A 24,662-nucleotide genomic window follows, 5' to 3' on the forward strand; every position below is an offset into this window, starting at 1 on the left:
TTTTCTAAGCTTTCATTCAGTTGTTTTTTGAGTATCATCTCACAAATTGTATTGCCATCCAGATTCCAAGTAATTTCAATTTAATTTATATATTTCCAATTCTGCAGCCTACAGAGGTTATGATTTTCTTTAATAACCAAATAACCTAATCTAAGCTTCCTTCTTAGGTGCCTTAGTGATTATACTGATTTATCAAGTTCTTTATCCCCTAGGATTTCTTCGGATAGTACTTACATATTACCTAAAGACCTCCTATTTGCTTAAGACCACTATGCCTAATTTTACTCTAATTAAAAAATGTGCTGATAATTCACATGTGGTCCAGCTGAGCTCAACAGAAGAACCCTAGCAAGCATTATTGCTTGAACTTGCCTGGAGTTTCCCTCTGCAGCTAATTAAAGATTTGTCCATTCAGAGTTGGCCATACTTCCTTTTTCATTACAGACAGAACTAGGAGGATGCCACAAAATTTTCCTATAACTGTTCTTGACTCCTATCCACATCTTGATCCCCAGATTCTAAACTTCTTATTAGAGAAAAAGTCTCCGAGTTTGATTTACTGTAATGTCAATGACATGACTACATTTTTGCAAGGAGCAGAACTCAGTTCAAATCATACTTTATTGCCATTCATATATCCATAGTATGAAAGTAGGCCAATTACAGTATATCGAATTCTTAAATGATTCAGAAAATGAAGTGATCAAAACATTGTTTGTGGTTATTGTTAAACCTACTGAATGGAAATGCTGCTGCATGTTATTGAACTTGTATGAAAGTATTGCTTCATACACAGAAAAACAAAATGATAACAGAGAATTAGAGTGCAGACAATTAAACATACCTGATGATAATAAATTTGCTCTCAAGTAGCTCTAAGTAGCTTTTCTTCCTTTAGTTCCACTAATAGTTGATTTTCTGGTCAGGTGCACTATTGATCGATTTTCACTGAAGCCATTTCTTCCTCATTAGCTTTCCAAACTTTTCTTTGCCTCAATTTTCCTCAGATACAAAAGCCTCACAAGATTATAGAAGACTTGTTGCTTAGCAACAATCTCATTTCTAAAACTGAAATGGTTGATCGCACAATGTCACCATTTTTTGTGAAGTCAGGTTTTTTTCCTATGTTTTCCTGTTCCTGATGTTTGTTTCATTTAATCACCAAAATAAGATATTTAGTTATTTTTAATTGTATATTTCCTACATGAATGGTTTCAATTTTTGTAACTGTATATATCTGTATTGAGGCAGAATAATTGTTTATATCTCTTACAAATATACCCAGAAACTTATTCCTGGTTTAAAAAAATACTAGCCAGAAAAACACCTTTTCTATTATCAAAATCTTTTTGTACACCCCCAAAAAGAGAAATTTTGGCACTTCTAGTAGCAATAATAGCTATCTGGTATTATGTTCTCAAGGATTAGAGAATTTAGAATCTTACAGGCAAACAAATTTCCTATAGTAGGTTCCTGTAACAATTGAAAGTTACTTTTCATAAGTTCTCTGTTTTCCACCCTCACGTGTACAGCAATTTGACCATTTGTACCTGCTTGATGCAAACCATCCTATGTATTTTGTGTATAATATTTAAACATAATTTTTAGATATGCATAAATATAGCTATATGTTATGTTTTGTTACTACAATACATTTTTGTACAAAATCAAATACAACTCAGGAATGGGATATAGATATAAGACAAAAATAGCAGAATATAATATATACAGTTGTTTCAAGTAAATAAAACAAATTATATGTTAGAAACTATTGTATCTATCACTAGAGACAGACCAAAGTATCTAGTACACTCTCTTCCTATGTTATTATTTTAATTTTTATTATTAAATTTTCATACATGCACAAAGTCAGAAAGAAAAACAATGAGTTATCATGTACTCACCTTTCAACTTTAAAATCTTTCATTTTTCTATTTGTAGCAATACGTTTTTTTTTTTTTTTAATTACAATTGGTGGAAGAAAATCTAAGTATGGGTAGTGAACATACAATGCAATATATATATGACATACTGTTAAATTGTACACTTGAAACTTACTGGATTTTGTTCATCAATGTCACCCTGATAATTTTTGATAAAAAAATTACAATCGAACATCATATCCTCTATCTCTGAATAGAGTAAGCTTTTAACCTAATATGACTGCCACCTTTATGATAAAATGGCCAGGTGAAGACAGAGACACAGGAGGAACATCATATGAAAATGGAACCAGAGTTTGGAGGAATGCTGCTACAAGCCAAAGGACAGTTGGGGCTACCACAAGCTAGAAGGAGAAAGAGAAGACCCTCCCCTAGTGACTTCAGAGAGAGCACTGGCCAGTTGAGATCTTGATTTTGGACTTCTAGCCTTCAGAAATGTTAAAATAAGACTTCTTTTGTTTTAACTCACCAAGTTTGTGCCACTTTGTTACAACATCCCTAGGGAAATAATATACCAACCATTTAATGAACACACTTTTTACATCAAATGTCCAAATCTCGGCAATTGGAACTCAATGAGATTTAGAAGCATAAGGTATCAGTTAAGTCTTGCTCATTTGCAGTCAGTTCTGTGGTATGATTCCAATGAATTTCTTCAACACAACATACAAGGAAGGTCTCCGACAAGAGCAATTTCTTTTCCATGCACAATAGTATGCACCCTTGGTCACCTGTAACAGGAAAATTTAAAAACAAACAAACGAACATAATGTAGTTAAACGTCAGATCTATATAGATGTACTTTTATTGTTGATTAAAAAAAAATTGATCTAGTCTTCATATCTAAAATAAGAATGCGGTATTCCAGCTAAACATTGCCATGAAACACATATTTTATCTCCTTTCTGTGCTAGAGCCTCCAGAAAGAAATGCAAACACACGTTGGGTTTTTGACCTGCATAACTCTAAGATAATAAATTTATATTGTTTAAACTACCAAGTTTGTGTTATTTTAAAAAATCAGAAGTAGAAAGCTAATACAGACATCTATGCAGGGTAGAATTAATTCAATGCTGTATACCTAGGAGTCAGAGTACATTTCAGATTATAGGCCTATCTCATTTTATTGTGCTTCAAAGGTGCTGCATTTTTTACAAAGTGAAAGCAAGACCATCTACAAGCAAAAGATTACAGCTCATTTTATTGAGGTACCCCCGTTATTGCAGTTGTCTGGAATTGAACCCACAGTATGTCTGAGATATGCCCATATGTTATTTCATGAGAGTGCTAAAGTTATTTTGTAAAAATAAAAGAAAATCGATAAGCTTTCCTTTAGAAGTATAATATTCAAAATTTTATCTTAAAACAAATAGAAACATAAAAGAGGATTCTGGAAAAGAAGAGAAATGATAAAAGTCTTGCTGGTTTCCTTTAGTAGGTTGGGGAAATCTTGAATTAGACATTAGAAAATTTGGTTAGGAAATATAGTTTTTGTAATTATAAAATAGGTCTGTGATTCCCAAACACTGACTCCAGCATTAGTGCTGGCCTGTGACAGAGTTTTCACTAATATCTTATTCAGGAAGTTACTTAGAAAATCTTAATTTATTTATTTTAAATAATTTGTTACCTATTGGCACATTACACATTTTTGTTTATAAACTATTGACAACAAGTTCAACACTGTAATTGTTAATATCCTTATTACAATGTTACAAAAAGTTTAACTGAATGTCTCAGATGATCATTTAATCTCTTTCATTTCTATTTTTTTATCTGTAAACTGTGGTTTCTTCATGTTCCAACTCTAGAGTTCTTCACATGCAGGAAAGAGTTTTACCATTTTCTATTTGTTTGTCAGCATACAGGCTAATTCAAATGTTACCAGATGAATGTACTCAATTTGTAGATCTCACTTGGAAGATTATTCTTAAAAAATGGTCATTAATTTACCAAATATAGTAATAAATTTTATCTTATTGTATTATTTTTAGGCACAACAATTAAGGTAAACAAAAATAGATTACTTTGTCTTCACATAGAAATAATCTACTCTCTTATTTTATAGACTTTAGTTTTTTTTTTACTGTAATCTTTTGAATTTTGCAAAAACTTGCAGTCTAGAATTTTCCATATCATCTAATTAGTCGAATTTATGGGAACTGGATATTCAACTCAGATAATGGAAACTCTAGGCCTAGCTTTCCTGTTTTTCTCATCCTATTTCCTGACTAAAGATATTTCTTCTTAGTTTACTAGCATAAATATTATAATTTGATTACAGTAGAGCATTTATTATGCACATACATCTTTAATGTTCAATATACTTTTATTGCCTGCAGGCTCTTCATAGGGTAAGTGTGCTTTTATTTTTTGCACTTTTACTAAATGAAAATATCCATGCATGAGGGACAAATACAGATAGATAATACAAGAAAAACTTTAGAGTCACAAGGACTGAATAATTTGTTTTCACTTTGAAGAAGAAGATGCACAAATCATTGCCTTGACCATGCATCTAATTAGTACCCTAGGAGAATGAGGCTAACTTATGTGCTCATATTTCAGGAATAAATGAATGGACAAATAAATGGATTGATGAATAGATGGTCGGTTGATTTGATGAATCTCGAATTTATGGATTTACTAGGTCTTTGCCAATTAAATGTGCATTTATATTCTAAATACCATATTAGAGGCTTACAGTTTAACAGATCTGGAATTGGCATATACTAATTAGTCTATCTCTAATACAAGGATTTTATAAGAATTTTAAATTGATTTTTCTAGTATTTGCTACATCTAGATAAAGTTTACATATATAACCGTATTTAACTTAGAAAACATTCATTTTGAGATCAATAGTGCCATAATTTTCATTTACTTTATCTTACTACTTATGTACTTACTGAGGGTATAAAAGGCATCTAGAAATATACATAGAAATATATAAATTCTGTAAATTTATTAATAATGCATTGATATGCCTAGATACTGGTTATACTGACAGTGTACTGTGGAAGATTTAGAATTCCTTTGGGTAATTTGTTTTGCTAAAAAGATATAGCTAAAAAATTCAGACCACTAATGTATTTAACTTTCCATCATCATTTTCGAAAATAAATTTTCTATAGATCTTGAATATGTGAAAATTTCAAAGTAAAATCATTAAAATACTTTCAAAGTTATTAAAGTATTTCCTCACTGCACATCCTTTACAATGATTTTGAATTTTTATTAGAATAACAATCATTGAATAAATATTTAATTCCCATTGCACACAGGGCTGTTTCATTCAAGGAACTGATTCCCTAATGAAATGTGCAGGGCTAACCTACAAAAGTCTGGTAGAGAAGAATGTAATTACATGATAAGACCTTTATATGTATTTAATGTATTAAATCAGAGAAATCTGAGGGGTTTCAAGGAGGTAATGGGACTTTTACTGACTCTTGAAAGTGAGAAAACATTAGGCAAGATAAAAAAATAATAGCAAGAAAAGTCTCAGAAATAAAAATAAGCAATGAGAATATGCTGATCCATGTAGACTTATGGATCATTAACGGAGAAAATTATGTGTTTTGGAAGTTAATGAAAAATAAATTTAGGTGGCTTTATGGAGTGTTCTGAAAATGAGACAAGTTTTTAAAATATTTAGGATGCATCAGTTTATTGAATGACCTGACTTTAGAAAGGGTTAATATACTATAATAATATTAATATATAACATTAATACTATATATTACTATATTGATTTACTTTATCAATATCAATTATAACATAATAGTTAATCTCCATTAATATTACTTGACTATACTAATATTAATGTGCATTTTATATAGTAATATTAATAAATAATATGTAATAGAACTTAATTTTTACACTCTAAATTCAAACTGTATCAATTTTTTGTTTTCTCACCTATAGTTAAAAACTGTAAATACCTTAAGCTTTCTATTTGGTTTCTATATTATTGGCAATCTTGTTTTTGCTTTTTTTTGTTTGTTTTCCAATGTGTTTTTGTATTTTTATGATGGCCTCACATTTGATAATCTGGTGATTTGTGAAGGCATGTAATTGTGTATGGGGTGTGTGTAGAACATGTGTTTTGATGTTGGGAAGGTTCCTGAGTATACTGGATGAACTTGTCAACTGAGACCTTAAGTTTCCCCCAGTATAAAGCCCCTAGAGTGGGGTGGTTTATGGTAACCTGCCTGGTACACTCTACAGTTGATGAAAGGGTGCGGTCTCTTCCAACCCAGGCCTCTCTCCCTCTACCCTGCTACCACAGATCACTGTGGTCACAACATGTAACTCTTAGATTTTTATTCCAGGTACCAATCTCTACAACTTCCAATTCCAAAAGAATTGCAAACTCTTCTATTAGTTTGCTTATGGCCTCATTCAATTTCCCTGGGTTTGATTGGAGCAGACACTATTCTCCATTAACAGTCTAGTTAAAATTATAACTACAGAATTTATGAATCTTTAAAGTGTTCAAGTCACTTCTTCAATATTCATAGAATGGAGGTAACTGAATGCTACCACGATTTTCTTTTGATGCCATCTGAGAAAGAGTTTGCCTGTAATATTGGGATATATGCTACTTGATTTTTTCAAATTGGATACCAGACAAAATTGTAGAATTGTTCATATTCTATTTTAACTTACAATTGTACTAGCAAGGAATAATCACAGACTTTGGAGCAAATTAAAAATAGAAAATTTGATTGGAGATATAATTTGTTACGCATTGAAAGAAAAATTATTATGTCTTATTCTTGAGCAGTTCCCCAGTCGTTCTTTGTATTTCATGATCTTTACATTTTTGGCAAATATAGAATATTCTTGTAGAGTGACCCTAAACTTGGAGTTGCCTGATACTTCCTTGTGATTGATTCTGATTATAAATTCTTGGCAGAGTGTCATAGAAGTGATTTAGTGTTCTTCTCTGTGTATTGAGTTGGGGGCACATGATTTCTCTTATTACTGGTGACATTAACTTTGTTACTTGGTTGAGAACTTGTTGGAATTCACCACAGAAAAGTTACTATTTTTACTTTTTAAATTAAATACTGTGTGAGGATGCACTTTTAAGACAAATAAATATATTTTTCTTGATCCAACTTCTGTCATCTGTTTTACATTCATTGATTTTTATTGTCTGAATTATTGTTATTATGGTTGCCAAATGGTGATTATCTAAATTCATCATTTCTATATATTTATCAGTTGGAATTCTGAGTAAGAAGTAAGTTTTCATTCTTTGCCATGTTTTTATAATAATTTATATAAAATTTAACTAATGAATTCGAAGTTGATTTGATGACTTGTTCAAATTGTCACAGATTTGTCTAATAGAGTACCTTCAAGGTGGGGCCTGTAATTTTTTGACATATTTCTATCATTTAAGCACTTTTAAAATTTCTGGCACAATATATTACAGGTCTATTTTGTACTTCCACTTTCTCAGCTTCTAAATCAGTCATTTCTCCTTTGAGGCCTGTTTTTTGTAGTAATAAAAATTATTTGGAAACTGAGATTTGGGCACTAATTATGCTCAGTGTTACTGGATGTTCCTTCTAGGCCTTTTCAGTGAAATAAACAGAAAATATATGTATATATGAATGTATATATGAATGTTTGTATATATGTATTGTTTTATATTTGTGTATATGTATTTCTTTATTAATATCTATTATACTATCCATCTAATCTATGTTTTCAGAATAAATGCAACTGTATATTTAGAGCAAATTCTCCTTAAAACTCAGAATAATAAATGGTAAGGAAATTTAAAAAAAGAACTTTAATGCAATTACACAAGGACTTCCTACAGACTATTTTCATTATTCACAGTAGATATTCTTTAAAGTCGCCACAAACACTAAACTAGTGAACACTGAAACATTGCTCCTAAATGCAGGCTTAGGTTCCTAAAAGCCTCTGATCACAACATTTTCACCAGCTGATCAATGCATAATCTTGTCTTATGTACCTTTATGTTTGAAGACACTTTTAACATTGAACTCACAGCTCGTAATTCTAACACGTGTGTTTTCTCTATAAAGCATATTATAGGCTTCTTGCACTTGAGAGTATTATCCAGCACTTCAGCAGTATACTTTGGGGCCATTTTTAACATCAAACCTCAGGTAAAAGCACACAAAATATTTTTTTCTAAATTATATTAAATAGACTTTGAAAAGGACACTTGTTTATAGGATGAGAGTTGAAACAAGAAGGCAGAGCATTTCTTATTAGACTTTACCTGGAAATATGCACAACTGGGCAAATCAAAATTTTGCCACTCTATGCATGTCTGTGAATGACCAAAAAAGCATTATGAGTATTGATATTGGTGTTGCAAATACATTTTAGTAATTAAGAGAATTCTCAAATATTGAATCTGCAAATAATGGGCATCAATTTTACATTTCTACATCAGATTTGATATGCTTTCATTTACCAGATATAGTAATATTGTTACAGATGACAAACATAGACAAAATAGAATTGTTACTCTATAAGAGCACATATTATAACAGACTAAGCAAATATGATGGTTAATTTGTGTCAACTAGACTATTGTAACACCCAATTTTGTACTATAACTTGATTATAATGCCCAGATATTTGGTTAAACACCAGTCAAGATATTGCCGTGAATGTGTTTTTAAGATGTGATTAACATTTAAATTGGAAGCAGATTACCTTCCAAAATATGTGTGGGCCTCATCCAAACAGTTGAAGGTCTGAAGAGAAAAAAGTAAGATATTGGAACAAGAAATTGTACTTCCAAACTGCCTTCATACTTGAGCTGCAATATTATTCTTTCCTGAGTCTCCAGCCTGCAAGCCTATCCTGCAAATTTAAGTGTTGTCAGCCTCTACAATCATGTCTTCCATTTCTTAACATAAATCTCTCTATATGCACACATACATCCTATTGCTTTTGTTTTATGGAGAACCCTGACTAAAAGAGGATTAATATCAATATCGATTATCGTGTTATAACAACCATTTTTTATTCAATAATAGCAAGTGCTAACCACCTAGTGGAGACTCTACATGGTAAGCACATGTATGGAATAGATAAAATAAATTAAATTACAGATAATTCACAAGTTAAAAATTTAATGCTGTCACATTGCCCACTATGGTGAAGATATCTTGTCCAGAAATAAATTCGTTTACGTATTCTTTCCTATTCCTAACTCTGAGGTGACCTCACATTAGCTAATCAAAAACTGTGCACCAAAGATTGTGTAAAATGATGCAATATCAATTACTTCTATTGACCATTCTTGCATGGTGTAAGGTTCCTCGGAGTTTATTTTTGCAAGAGGTGGTGAACTAAGAAACATGAAATGGTTAATAACCCCCGTTTTTTTGCTATGACTTGATTAACTATGGTGTAATTGTGAGGCATTTTCTCTGATCTCACTAAGGACATGTATCAGTGATATCAATTTGTATTAATGGTGTTTTGTTGTAGGAGGGTGGCTTATTCAATAATTTATAGCCCTTGAATTTATATCTTCATGTCTAAAATTGCCACCACTTACAAGTGAGCTCTTAAAATCTATTGATCTACTTTAATGCAGAATATGCCTTCCTGCTCTGATTTATAGTACAGGAATGGATTATAAGAGTTCATTTGTAAGTAAAGGTGATCACCCACATAAGCAGACTACACCCTAGCTGTTCATCAAAAGCAGACATTGAATTACAATCCTGAAATTTGAGTTCACATCACTTGTGTTTTAATCATCTGTCTAGAAACAAGGAAGACAATGACATAGCTAATAATATGCACCTAATAACCATTAGTTAAATACTTAAAGAATTAATTCATGAACAAATGGTAAACTACTATATAGAATGCAGGCTCTGAAAATAATATGAGAAATCTTTCCTATATTTAAAGGACTTCAGGAAATAATTGCAAATTTTGGCATCCCAAAGTTAATGGCTTGCATAATATAAACTTAGACATGCAGAAAAGAAGCAATTGGTTGTCTGAGTATATGAAAGCATTAACTATTGAGTGCATTGTATCAACCTAGAATCATCATAGCCAATTCAATGGCAACAGGAATTTCCAATTTGTAGCAAGGGAGAGAGACTTTATTCAGTGCAAACAGCTCAAATGTGGAACAGCCCAGCTAGTCAAGGTGGCTCCGGTGAGCCAGGCTCGGTGTCACAGTCGGTGTTACAGCTCAGTTATGATGTTGAAGCTCCATCTGATGTTGTAGCTCTAGTCTTGCATGGCAACTGAAAGTGTGCTCCACTAAGACAAAGTTGGAGCTGGCTTATATAGAGAAGAGTTCTCACTCCAGGTCCCTGATTGGCTCATTCTCATTCAAATAAGAACCCTAAATCCTCACAGTTCGATTTGTCGAAAAAGCACTGTCCTGATTGATTAGAAAGGAGCCACTCTGATTGGTTGGTAAAGATACAAATGAAGATATAGCTGTGCAGCTCTGATTGGACGGAGAATATCTCAGTACTATCAAGTTTTGAGCGTAGGGGCTCTCTTATAAGAGTCAACTCAAACATCAAGATCACAGTGCTAGAAGCTTGGCAGCCCAGTTTGTGGATTTTTCCTGAAATGCAACATGTGTGAGGGACCTCTGTAAACAATGGCCGCTTGACTCAAGTTATGAATTTGAGCCCAGTTAACCATAAAGAGTCATTTTGGGCAGGTATATTTTCCTTGGGGCCAACAATAGGAATGGATAGAAAATTACATCTGGATCAGATATTAAGAATTCTCAATTGGGCTTCGGCAAGGTAACTGATTTGGTAAGCAAAATATGAAGTAAGTTTGAAAAGATTATACAGCAGGGGGAATCATAGAGTACAAAAAAAAGAAACAATCATTACAAGAAATAAAAAAAAAATGCATTTAAAGAAATGTATAGAACCCATGAAAACATGTTAGAGAAAGGTTTTAATAAAAAAAAAAAAGTCTTAGAAGTTGAGTTTGATATTCTTTCTTTTTTTCCAAATGGAACTTATGACATAATGAAAGGGGAATGTGAGTCTAGAAAAGCCTTTATAGAATTTAATTTGTGGCTTCGTTTATCATGGACACTTGAAATTCATCTTAATTCATTATGGTTTAGGAAATTCTAATCCCTCAGGATATAACTTTTAAAATCTATATTTTTTAATAAACTAGACTATGGTTTCTCATCGCTTAAATTAGATTAATTTTGGTCTTCCAATTCTTAGTGGGGCAGAAACACAGTATTCCATTATTTCAGTACATTTCTTCACAATTTTAATCAAAATGTTGGCTTCCCTACTTTTTCTGATAGCAAAAAATAGCTGATGTCCAAACAAATGAATAAGCAAACTATATCCCCACAAATGATGTTGAACTCCTAATTTCTGTACCTGTGAATGTGACTTTATTGGAAATATGGTCTTTGCAAATGATCAAGTTTAGATAATATTATTAAGGGACCTCATAACAATATTTATAAAGGGGAAATTTGGACATACAAAAAGACACACATAGAGGGAACGTTATGTGAAGACAGGAGCGTGCTATCTACAAGCCAAGGAACACTTGAAACAATCAGATGCTAGGAGACATGCATGGAAGAGATACTCTCTGACACCTTCCAAGAAAGAACAAATCCTGCTGATGTACTTGTAGCTTTCAGAACTGTAAGATAATGTATTGCTGATGCTTAAGCAACCCAGTTTTGGGTACTTTGTTATGGAAGCCAAGGTAAAGTTAAAACTTGTTAATGTATGTGTAAAATTTCTGTGAAATAAAATATTTTAATATTAAAATATGAAAGTTTAAAAATTATAGTTGCTAGGTTATCCCCAACAAGAGTCCTCTATCACTCTTTCACACATTAGCAAATACATTTAACATGACTTATGAAAGAGATGTCAAGAATTCTAGAGGAAATATTTTTCTATTTAAGAGAAAAACTGGAATATTCAGTTCAATGTTATGTGAAAGTTTGGAGTCTATTTAAGTTTATGTAATCTGGTTATATCATTCTATTTCTGAACAAGTCTCCAGATAAAGATTTTTTAAAATAAGTATTGTGTTAACATATCTTCATCTGTTGTTTTCACTGAATTCTTTTCTCAGCTCTTACATAATGTGAATCTGCATATGAACCTCTCTTTTTCTCAGTAGTTATTTCTGGGACCATGGTCAGTTTTGCTTTGTAAATAATGAGTCAAACTTTTGTTCATTATCTGCTATTTATGATTCACATACTTCCATCACTCAACCCCCAGATATGCTGAAAATACCTTTTAAATTTCTGTTTGTTTTTTTAATAGTATTTAATGATCTATTTTTTAGCAATTAAAGCAATTTTTAACTTTGAAGTATTGTTTTCCTGTTATCAAAAAATGCCTATTATCATTTTCCTTCAACATAATTTTTAATTAATATATTCCTGATAGTATGTGGTACTTCCATTTTATTAGTTTTTGTTTTAAGTTTTGCTTCCTTAATTTTGAATTAAATTGCTTCTGGATATTTTTTGCATGAAAGCACTTACAAGGGTTTTGTAATTTGTTATTTGATGCAGCAACCACAGCTGTAGTAAAAGGTAAGCAGATGTGGTAAGCTGAATAGTCTCTAAAGATATCCAAGTATTAATCCCTGGAACCTATGCATGTTACCTTACATAGCAAAGTGACTTTGCAGAAAGTAGGGAGCAGGGAGGTAAATAAGGGTAAAGGTGGTCAAATATATGGTCAAATAGATTTGACTTTGGGTGGTGAACACACAATATACAGATGATGTATTATAGAATTATACACTTGAAACCTATATAATTTTATTAACCAATGTCACCCCGATAAATTTAATAAAAAATTGAGATGGGTAGATTATTTTATATTATCTAGGTGGGCCACAAATATAATCACAGTGTTCATGTAAGAAAGAGATAGAGGCAGATTTAACTATACACAGAAGAGGAGAAGATGATATGATGCTGCTGCTTCTGGGTTGAACATGGAGAAAGGAGCTATGAGCCAGGGAGTGCAGGTCTAGAAACTAGAAAACGCAAAGTAATAGATTCAACTCTAGAACTTCTAGAGGAAGCATAGCTCTGCCAACACTATTTTTGGTTTCTTGAAACCATTTTTTGACTTCTAGAACTGTAAGAGAATAAATTTGTGTTTATTTGACCCACCAAATATGTGTCGTTTTAAGTCACCAGTTTGTGGTAATTTGTTACACGGCACAGAAAGCTACAGCAAGGGTACTTGGGAGGTGATCATAGCTACTTATGAAGAATATAGAACCTCCCTTAACATCAGACAATTCATGCACATAGGATGTATGGATTCATTTGCATTAATAAAAGGGTTGTGAAAGAGATGAGACCTGTGAATTGAAGGGTAGGGGTGAAGTAGGGAGAACTGGGAGACCAAGAATGGAATGATAGACATGTTATTGCTTGGATCTTGTAATGACAATTCCTCCAAATCCTTCCTCACTCTGAGTCCCCTGTAAAAACTGTTTTCATTAGCTCCTAAGAGAGCTCTTTTTAAATCACAGATTTGAGTGGTCCAGGAAGAATCAGTTGGAGGCTCAAGTAACAAAATGCAACACAGAATAGAAAAGAAGCTTATTTTGTTCCCTAGGTCATGCAAATGAGCACAGTTGAAGCCCAATAAAAATCACAGTGAAAAAAGACTCTATTATTCTAAAATATCTACAGTTAGGTATATCTGATGACTGACCATTTCTGCTAAATCCTTATTATGATGGTAGCTTCCATTATGGGAACAATGAAGCAAGTTTCTTCTAAACGGATTCCCAGGGAGCAAGCATAATTGTTGGAACCTAGATCCAAAGAATCTGTGAGGTTATCTCATGAATTCAAGTGTATCAGGCATAAGAACCCCAACTAATAAATGAGATTTTAATGAAATGGGGAAATACTGTGTCAGCAAGGTAGGATTAGAGCATGTGACTAAAACTCAATCTGAACTAGTTAATCCCTCTTTCTAGATTTATGTGTAACTACATTTTTAAATCTATTTGTACTTTTAGTTGTCTTAGAGTCACGAGGGTTCCTATATTAAAAAGTTGATTGTTGGTGGGGCACACAATGTTTTTTAATCAATTCTATACACTGGTCAAATAATTGTCAATGTTGGCAATATATTTTAAATTTGTGAAGTTAAAACAATAAAAGTACTTGGCTCCCAAGATTCTGATGACGTATGACTAGGCTAAGATTAAGGAGATATTGCTAGTTAATGAGAAATTATTCACATGCAGAAAGATACTCAACACAATATATTTGGCAGTCATCAAAAGACACACCTACTCTGTTCTCTCTCCTGCCTTATTAAACTCTTTCCAAATGGCATCATCCCTAAAAAAGGAAAAACAGCCCACACTCACAAGTAACTTTGGTTTGAATAGGAAGAACACACATAATCTGTAGTGAGTTCATTAAGATTCGTGTGTTGGCTTCTAGATAATAATTTTAAAAGGTAAAATTATGATTTTTATAAAATGATCACCAGTCAAAGCTTTTAACACATAAATTAGTGAAGGAACCAATAAAATGTTACTCTCAGTTCAAAGGAGTATCTGAAGAGCAAACACACACGCACATACATATTTATTTATATGTAGATGATCAGGAATGATAAATTTGCCAAGAGATGCAAAATCTTTAAAATCTACAAGACTATAAAGTATAATGTTTGAAATCACCTCTTCAAGTGGGTGGAAAATAGTGTATCTATGCCTGAAATTTGCATTTCTATGGGGAAAAAAACCTACTTGCATTATCTTCAGTTTTCTACAATTTGCCATCAAAGGAAATGAAAGTCGCAGATCCCATAAACTGAGATAAGTCTAAAAATCATGTCAAAGTCCAAAATATCATAGATAGCACTGCCAACAATATTTTGTCCATTTTAAAGACTCACATTTTCTCATGACATGTCTCTATTATGTACCAATTGTGTGAACATGGTCAAACCCTTACAACTCTTTAAAAGTCAAACTCTTGTAACACAAGAAGTAAATTTCCAGATCACAGGATTATAAGGTAGAATAATTACTGTGTATAAGACCACGTTGTGTTTAAAATTACTTTGTGAAGTTCTATAGGTAAATTTAATGTTTATAAACATTCCACATTTCTTAAATAATATTTTGCTTCCATTTCTTAAAAAACAATTCAGTTTTAGTAACCTTCCCAAGAAAATGCCAGAAGTCCAATTTCCAAAAATTCCATTTTAATATTGAAGGCTCTATTAGAATAGTTTCTAAAAGTTATCATATCACCCCAATATAAAATTTGCAGGTGACTTTTAAAAAATAAAATAGTGTTCATTTTAACAAATATCTGTTACAATTTATACCTCAGATGAATTTATACTGCAAACTAAATTACTATACAAATTAACATAGAAGTGTTCTTTAAAGATTTTGGTTCCTGGAAATCAAAATCTATGTTTTAATTGATCACTCAACAAATATGTTAAAGATTAATCATATACCAGCTACTGCTCTAGGCAGTAAACAAAGATATGTTTGCTCTAATAAAGGTTACAGTTTAAAAAGAAGGACCAAGTAATCAAATAAAGGAACTATATATAAACTGAAGTGCAGTCAAGAAAATAATATTTTAAGAACAAATTTATGAAGGAAACTATTTCAGATAAGGCAGTAAAAATATAATCACTGAATAGTTAATATAAAAACTGAGAAGATTAATAAAAATATAATCAGTTAAAGAGTAAGTCAAATATAGGGTAATGAAAGGTAATTTAACTTTAGGTGGTGGACATGCAATGCAATATACATATTTTGCATTATTAAATTTTATATTTGAAACACATAATTTTATTAACCAATGTCACAACAATAAATTTAATAAAATATTTTAAAAGAGTAGGATGAAACACTTTTTCGGAGTCGGAACAGAAAATGCAAAATAATTTGAAATAAGAAAAAGCTTGTTATATTCAAGAATATAGACAAACAAACAAACAAACAAAAAAACAAGTGACCCCAATTTGGTGGTTGAGAGTTGAATTAAAGCACATGAATTCACAGAGGTAGATATGGAAAAGAACAGGCAAAACCTTAAATATATTAATAAGGAATTTGTATTTTATCCTACGTGCAATAAAAAGCCATTAAAGAAATTTAAGCAGTGGTATAATTTAAAAGATTTTCAGTTCTACAAACAAACAAAAAAACCTAATTTGGGGTTACTGTGAGGAAAATGGATTGGCAGTATGATTGTGATCCAAGATTTCCATGAGGAATCAATTCACTATTTATTGTAGGAATAATCTAGGTATTTGAAAATAATATCTGAGATCAGAACATTGGCATTTGAGGTAGAAATAAGTGTTTGAAAATGAGATGTACTATATAAGTAGAAAATATACAGTTTCCTTGTGAAGTAAATGGGGTAGAGTTGAGAGAAAGGAGCACATCAAAGATGATCTTCTAGCATCTTAACTGACATAGTAAATATAACCCAGTACCACTTACTAACATAGGGATGAGCGAAGGTGATATCAGAGAATCTGTGTGTATGTGTGTATATGTGTGAAATGAGATCAACTTGAAATTTTTAAAATTTAGAATCTGGAAGCCATCTAAATAATTTAAAAATAAAGAAATAAGGCATCTGAATACTTAATCTCAGGCATAAAGGAGATATATACATTTGGGAGGTATTGACTCAAGAATGGCTAAATAGTGTAGACAGAGAAAAGAACATCTAGAGCAAATAGGGTGCTCTTTTTTTTTAAGATTGCTAATAATAGAGTATATTTGAATGCTAAGGGAACACGAGAAAAAGAAAAGATTGCTTAAGGATGTAAGAGAGAGTGGGAATTACCAAAGGAAGATATATTTTTAAAAATTATTATGGAAAATTTTACACATATACAAAAGTGGAAAGAATAGTACAGTAAATTCTTATGTAACTGGTTTCAAGTTTTCAATATATGGTCAATATCTTAATATATTTACTATCTTTGAAAGAATCACTTCTATTATTTATATAAAATACAACTTTTTTTATTTTGCAAAATAAAAATAAAAGAACAGCAGTCACACATTTAAAAATGAGCATGGCGTGTAGGTATATGTGTGTATGTGTACAGACTACTGCTTATGGTATAAATATAGATAAGCGATGATTGTATTTTCTAAAATTTTCCCTGGCTTCCCTGAAAGATATTAATTATGTCAATACATTTCCATAAATTTCAGTTAACTTCTGTCATAATTACTTTCTTACACTTCTTATAAATTAAATTGACGTTTACTTGTCTTTCATAAAGATAATCATCCTTCTGAAAAAAAAGATTAGAAAATTTCTTTAGAAATCATTTTTAAAATGTGAAGAATGACTCTTCCCCAAAATAATGAGATGGATAGATAGATATTAGATAATAGATAGATAGATAGATAGATAGATAGGTAGATAGATAGATAGATGATAGATAGATGATAGAAAGAAAGAGAGATAATAGATAGATGTAGATAATTAGATATACAAAATTTCAAATCAAATGTGATTTGTGAAGAAGATATACATAGACACCAGTGTATTCAGGATATTTTATTGAAGGGACAGGGGACATTAGTTAAGCAGAAATACCAATTCCTAAAGGTATCATTATTCCAGTTTTAATTCTTTCAGTGCCTGTATTAGATCTGCGAGGGAGTTACAAACTTGGATAATCAATTATTGACTTTCCTCAGTGTATCATATTCATCTTATATTCTGAAGACCGTAAGGTTTGTTCTATACCCTAATTATAATGGAACTAGCCATAGACATATTCAGCTAAGAATGAATCAGAACCCCAGAGTTTTGAAAAGCGTTGCATAGTAATAATTAATCAGGTTAATAATTTATCAGATTAGTGACCTAGAATAATGTTAAAGGAAAAGATACATTGATATTTTTGATTCACTAGAAAGGTGTAGGTTTGATGAGTATCTGTTTTTGAGTAAAAATATTACAATAAAGGAAGAGTAAATTGGTATAAATTAGGGAGGGATTTGGTATATATTTGTGTTATATCATTTTGTATATTGCTTCAAGCGATTTGTGTGTATGTATAGATTTTGAAGATAAGCAGAAATAAAATCACAGTATGCTTTTATAAGTTCTATTTTACTTTATAAACTGTATAATAAAGTCATTTCCAGGTTGTTTCTCAGCTGAAAATTTTAGGATTCTTTGAAATAATAGTTAATTTTTATCCTCTAATGTATGTATAAATTGAAAATCTTAAAACGTTTAAAATATATATAGTGTGGAAAACATTTAAATAGTATAGAAACACAATAAAGTTTAGGGCCACATATAATTAGCTCAAATCACTCTGACAACAAATGCTGTAATGACTTGTTTATCTCCAATTTTCTATACCCCTCCTGGCACATGCAGACAAGCAATTTTTCTCTTTTCTCTCAAGATATATTGAGAATCATAATGACTGTGACATAGAGTGTGTATAAATAAGTGACAAGGAGAAGTATATTCTTGTGAGTAATAGAAATTCAACTTTAGTATGCCAAGAACTAACTAGTGATCTGGCTAAAACACAGATTTTGTTTTAGTCAACCTGGAATGGAGACTAAGAATTTATCTTTGTAGCAATCTTTTGAATTAAATTAAAAGGATTTAAGTACTTTTATCTTCCAGTAATAGAAGAACAGCTCCCATCAGATGAAACCTAATGCAGATAACAATTATAAACTTTGGACAAAATATTAAAAGAAAAAAAGTAACTACCAACTATAGGCATCAAGGAGTAATTAAAAGTGTGCAAAAACTGGAGCAGAGTATACCTGTGAAAGAAATAGCAGTTATTAACTTTTTTATCTTTTGTGAATTTTTCCCAGAGGGCAAGCCTCAGTATTTTGTACATTTATGTAGAAATATAGTAGATATTGATGTAAATAATAGATTTCTCCAGTGTGCTAGGGGGAACAATTGTCTCCAAAAACTATATATTTACATCCTAATACCTCAAACCCATGAAAGAAAATGGGTCTTTGAAAATGTAATTAAGGATTTTGAGAATTGATCATCCTGAATTGGGCCCTAAATCCAATACAAGTATCCCTATAAGAGATGTGCAGAGCAGAGACAAACACACAGAGGAGAAGCAATGTGATAATGAAGGGAGAGAGTGGAGTGATGTTACCACAAACCAGGAAACTCCAAGGCATACTTGAAGCCATCAAAAGTAAAAGAGCCCAGGAATAGATTACTGCTCAGAGTTTCCTGGGGCAGCACAGCCCTGATGATGCCTTTTCTCCTTCTACTTTTCTGCTGTAGATGACAGGAGCTGTCTTCAGTTCTCTGCTAATTTTTCAGTAAGCCACAATCATAATAGAAGCCCAAGCCTTCATCAACAAGGTTGATGTTTCAAATTCATTAGGAAGCAATATTCTGGTTAAGTTTTCCACTGCTGCTGCTTTTTTTTTTTTTTTTTGCATATGTGTCTTAGGTGTCCGGTGCCATGAGCTGAAAGGTGTTGTATTGAGATGTGCATATGGAGAAAAATGGAAGCTGACTGATCTAGATGATATGACTATTACTCCAGGACATTTATAAAGAAAAAAATACTGGACTTTTGGTGAGTTGAGCACAATTTTTTTCTCATCATCTGTTATATTTTGTGGTCTAATATAGCAGGATAATTTACAATCAGACTACTTGATTTTGAGTCCCTGCTCTGCTATTCACCCACCTGTATATACATGAAAAATGTTTTAAAGTTTTTGTGATTCAGTTTCTTTATCGGTGAGAAAGGTAAAAAATAGGTATTTATCTATAGCTTTTGTAAGGATTTTATGATAAAATATCTAGATTTTTAATATAGTATATGCCTATTTACTAAACTAAATTATAGCACAGTAAATGTCAATTATTCTAATGTATGCCAGAAAAGAAAACAAGTAATTATTATCATTCTTGTCAGAGATTTCTAAGATGTCTGTACTTATTTATTTAAAGCGCATATATATTTGCTTATCTATTATTTGCAGGTTACCATACAAAGCAACCTACTGCTTGGCTTCACTCAGTCAAATCCTTGGCCTCCTTCATCTATGGAGTCTCTCATAGAAATATCAAGTGACGTTTTATAAAGGATCATGACTTTCTTCTCTGCTAGTGACTTTAGGAACTTGGCAAACACTACCAAATGTTGTATTTTATGTTAGTGAGCCATCATAGTCACAAAGCAATTTTTTCCAAAAGCTTATGAATCTTTCTTTAACTTTATCCTATACTAGATTTGCAGGATATTTATTTTAATGAATTTTCAATCAAATTCTAAATGTTACTTCAGCAAGGTCTGGGTTTTAATGCCATTCACTAGCTATGAGCAATTGGAAAGTTTAGTTTTTATCTATAAAATGAAGATAATCATTCCTACCTTCTGGAGTTATTGTGATATTTGGATAATTAATTGGATATAAAGTCTGACATATGTTTGTTACCCCCTAAATGGTAGTTATTTTTAAACTGTGGTTATTTGTTTTTCTTTTTTTTTCAAGTAATAAGACTTTTTCCTGCTTTTTGTTGTTTAACTATTTAATTAAATAAGTATTTATGGTTTAATGAATTTAAATAATATCTTCTTTTACTCTTTTAGGCTAAAGAAATAATACTTAAAATCTGTTTATTTTATCTGTTGTAATAACTCATTACCAAGTATAGCATTGTCACACTATAAAAACAGCAGCCATTTCCATCGCTGTGCCCTTAAAGGTAGGGTATGTGATCACTGGGTAATAACATTGAGTACTGTCCCAAGTACATAACAAGTGGATCCATGGGGTCTCGGCTATTAGATCTTGGCAGAGACAAAACATCTGACCATAGAATGTTAAATGACCATAAGGCCAGAGCCACAGTGGTTACACTGGTCATTTACTTTGTGTGGAAAGATAATTTGTGTGTGTGTGTGTGTGTGTGTGTGCGTGCGCGCGCGTGTGTGTGTGTCCTTGGACAATGGCCAGTGATTTGTGGGTTGGTCAGGAATGGAAGGGAAAAGGACTGGAAATTTAGGGTTAAGAATTTCTAAGAGACATATGGCTTGTTACTTTAAATGATTGTAATTGTAGATTCATTTGGTCCAGTAAAAACTGTATTAATCATTATCTAAACCAGGTATATTTCAAATGTTCTTCTGTAATTGTAATATAAATAGTATACTTTACATTCATAAAATTTAAAATTCTTTTTTGAAAGCCTGACATATTCATGTTTGAATATTTGTTTCTTTATTGGATTCTTATACTTAAATCCTTGGTTTAATTTAGTAATTGGTTAAAAAGCAAAACATAACAAAACAAAAACTTCTTCATCTAGGTATGTAGTCTGCCATACATACCCTCTTAAAAACTATTCACAATACAATATATTTTTTGGGAATTTTGGGAGTAAAGGATATACTGAAACATATGAATAAAATGTAATATTAGCCCATTATCTAAAACTACATAAAATTAGTGAAATTGGTTTGGTAATTTGTTCTATATTTTTTAAACCTAAGAATTTTACAAATGGATTATTTTTCATATGTTATTATTTCATCAAAATTACTGTCATATTTTAATCCATTAATTAGTATCTTTTATATAGTTGTTTTAGAAATGGTTGTATTTGACTAAGTTGATATGTGTAAAATACATTACATATATGTATGTATGTGTGTATATAAATAGTATACATAGTATGTGTGGATATATATATACATTACACATACATATATGTATGTGTAATGTGTATATATATATATATATATATATATATACACACTACACATACATACATATATATATCACTTTTTAAAAAAAATAGCTACTGAAACAACAAAAGACATATTTCGAAGGCCTCCCAAAAACTTGGAATCAGACTCACTACATCAGGGAGCTTTGAAATTTTTTATAGAACTAGATTTTTGGAGAACAGAACTGGGGGAATCAGACAGAAGAGTAAATAGAGTTACAAATTATATTAATATACTAAAATTATCACATAGCAAAAATGATTTGCCCTGTGGTCTTAAACTGATATTTATAAACTTTGTTAATAAAATTCTGTCTTTCTGTTTAGAATTACAGTTGCCTTATCTTTTTTGCTTCCTCTTGGTCAAGTAACAGTGCTTTAATTCGTTATGCACCTTCACTATATATAAAGCAGAAACAGACCACTCTAATTGATCTGCATCAGCGAGTTCAGATAATCTGATGGGTCTAATCTTTAAACTAAATTGTTGCTTGGAATTCCAAGTTAAATTAACATCATCTAAAAGTATAGGTAGTATCTGCTCCTTCCAAATAATTAATAAAAAATTAAATTTGTAAAGCAAGGTTCACTCAAAGTGTATAATGTTAGAAGACCAGGGGCAGGAGGATTCATTGTGTATAACATGAAAAGACTGAAATGTGCCCATGTGCTTATATTTGATAACTTCTGAAGGAGGTTCATTTTATCTGTCATTTACTTCAAGGTACAGGGTGTTTTGTTTTTTTTTTTTTCCTTTATTCAATGACTAAATCTTAATTAATTTAACACAAATGATGAGGAATCAATTAGAAAGGCAATAAACAATAAGCAATAAGTAATAACCGAGTGCCTTACATAAAGGACCAGAGTCCATTTTTAGTAGACTATCACAATATGCTTACCTATTCTGTGTAGCTGAATTGAAAAAGAATAACAAAAAAATGAGAGATAGATAGATAGATGTATATATAGAGAGAGAAATTGATAAACTGAGATGATAAAATAATGAGAAACAAAATACTCAGAAAGGCTATGTAAGCATATATTAGAATTATAATTTGTTTTTGAAATTTCATGGTAAGGAATATTTAGATAATATGTGAAATATTTCATTTCCGTTTGGAAGTAGTTGCAGTAACAAAAGTATAATGTAAATTATTGAATTAACATGTATTTTATGACATTTATGAGGTTTAATAAGTACATTAAAATGATCATTATAAAGTAGTCTTGTTCTGCTTTTTCACAATGGATTTGCTGCCAGAACACAGGTGTCATGAAAACCACTGCTAACTCTAAGCCAAAATGGGAAAGGAAAAGATTCATATCAACATTATTGTCACTAGCCGGTGAGATTCTGGTAAGTCTACAACAACTGCACATCTGATCTACAAATGTGGTGAGACTGACAAAAGAACCATCAAAAAAGTTGAAAAAGAGTCTGTCGAGATGGAGAAGGGTTCCTTCAAGTATGCTTGGGTCTTGGATAAACTGAAAGCTGAATGTTAAGAGTGGTATCATGCCCTGGGACACGAAGATTTTATCAAAAACATGATTACATGCACATCTCGAGCTGACTGTGCTGTCTTGATTGTTGCTGCTAGTATTGGTAAATTTAAAGCAGGTATATCCAAGAATGGGAAGACTCATGGGCATGCCCTCTTGGCTTACCTGCTGGGTGTGAAATGACTAATGGTTGGTGTTAACAAGATGGATTCCACTGAGTCACCTTACAACCCGGAGAGACATGAGGAAATTATTAAGGAAGTCAGCACTTACATTAAGAAAATTGCCTACAACCCTGACACAGTAGCATTTGTGCCAATTTCTAGTTGGAATGATGACAACGTGCTGGAGCCAAGTGCTAAAATGCCTTGGTTCAAGGGATGGAAAGTCACCCATAAAGTTGGCAATGTTTCTTGAAGCTCTGGATTGCGTCCTCCCACCAACTCATCTGAAAAGCCTTTGTGTCTGCCACTCCAGGATGTCTACAAAATTGGTGGTATCAGTACTATCCCTGTGGGCATAGTGGAGACTGGTGTTCTCAAACCCGACATGGTGGTCACCTCTGCTTCAGTCAATGTAACAAGTAAAGTCTGTTGAAATGCACCATGAAGCTTTGAGTGAAGTGCTTCTTGAGGACAGTGTGGGTTTCAGTGTCAAGAATGTGTCTGTCAAAGACATTCACCGTGGCAATGAGGCTGGTGGCAGCAAAAATGACTCTCCAGTGGAAGCAGCTGCCTTCACAGTGATTATTCTGAACCATCCAGGCCAAATCAGTGCTGGATATGCACCTGTGTTGGATTGTCATACAGCTCACATCACTTGCAAATATACTGAATTGAAGGAGAAGATTGACTGTCATTTTGGTTAAAAGCTGGAAGATGGCTCGAAGTTTTTGAAATCTGATATTGCTGCCATTGTTGATATGATTGCTGTCAAGCCCACGTGTGTTGAGAGCTTCTCTGACTATCCTTCTCTGAGTTGTTTTGCTTTTTGTGACATGAGACAGACAGTTGCTGTGGGTGTCATCAAAACAGAGGACAAGAAGGCAGCTGGAGCTGGCAAGGTCACCAAGTCTGCCCTGAAAGCTCAGAAGGCTAAATAAATATTATCCCCAATACTTGCCACCTCAGTCTTAATTAGTGGTGGAAGAATGGTCTTAGAACTGTTTATCTCAATTGGCCATGCAAGTTTAATAGTAAAAGACTGGTTAATGATGATGACACATTGCGATACCTTCAGAAGGAAAAGGGGAATGTTTTGTGGACCACTTTGTGTGCATTTGTGGTAGTTTTTAAGTTATTAGTTTTTAAAAATCACTATTTTTTAATGTAAACGAATTGACCAAAATCTGTCACAGAATTTTGAGACCCATTCAAATAAAGTTTAACGAGGAAAAAAGTTATGTTCAA

General features: G+C 32.0%; 1 pseudogene; it reads left to right on the forward strand.

The window, feature by feature from the left end:
- The first annotated feature begins 23,052 nt into the window (after window positions 1–23,052).
- On the forward strand, window positions 23,053–24,355 carry LOC102889240 (annotated as a pseudogene).
- Window positions 24,356–24,662: the final 307 nt, after the last annotated feature.

Source organism: Pteropus alecto, unplaced genomic scaffold (assembly GCF_000325575.1).
Source record: "Pteropus alecto unplaced genomic scaffold, ASM32557v1 scaffold14, whole genome shotgun sequence".
NCBI lineage: Eukaryota > Metazoa > Chordata > Mammalia > Chiroptera > Pteropodidae > Pteropus > Pteropus alecto.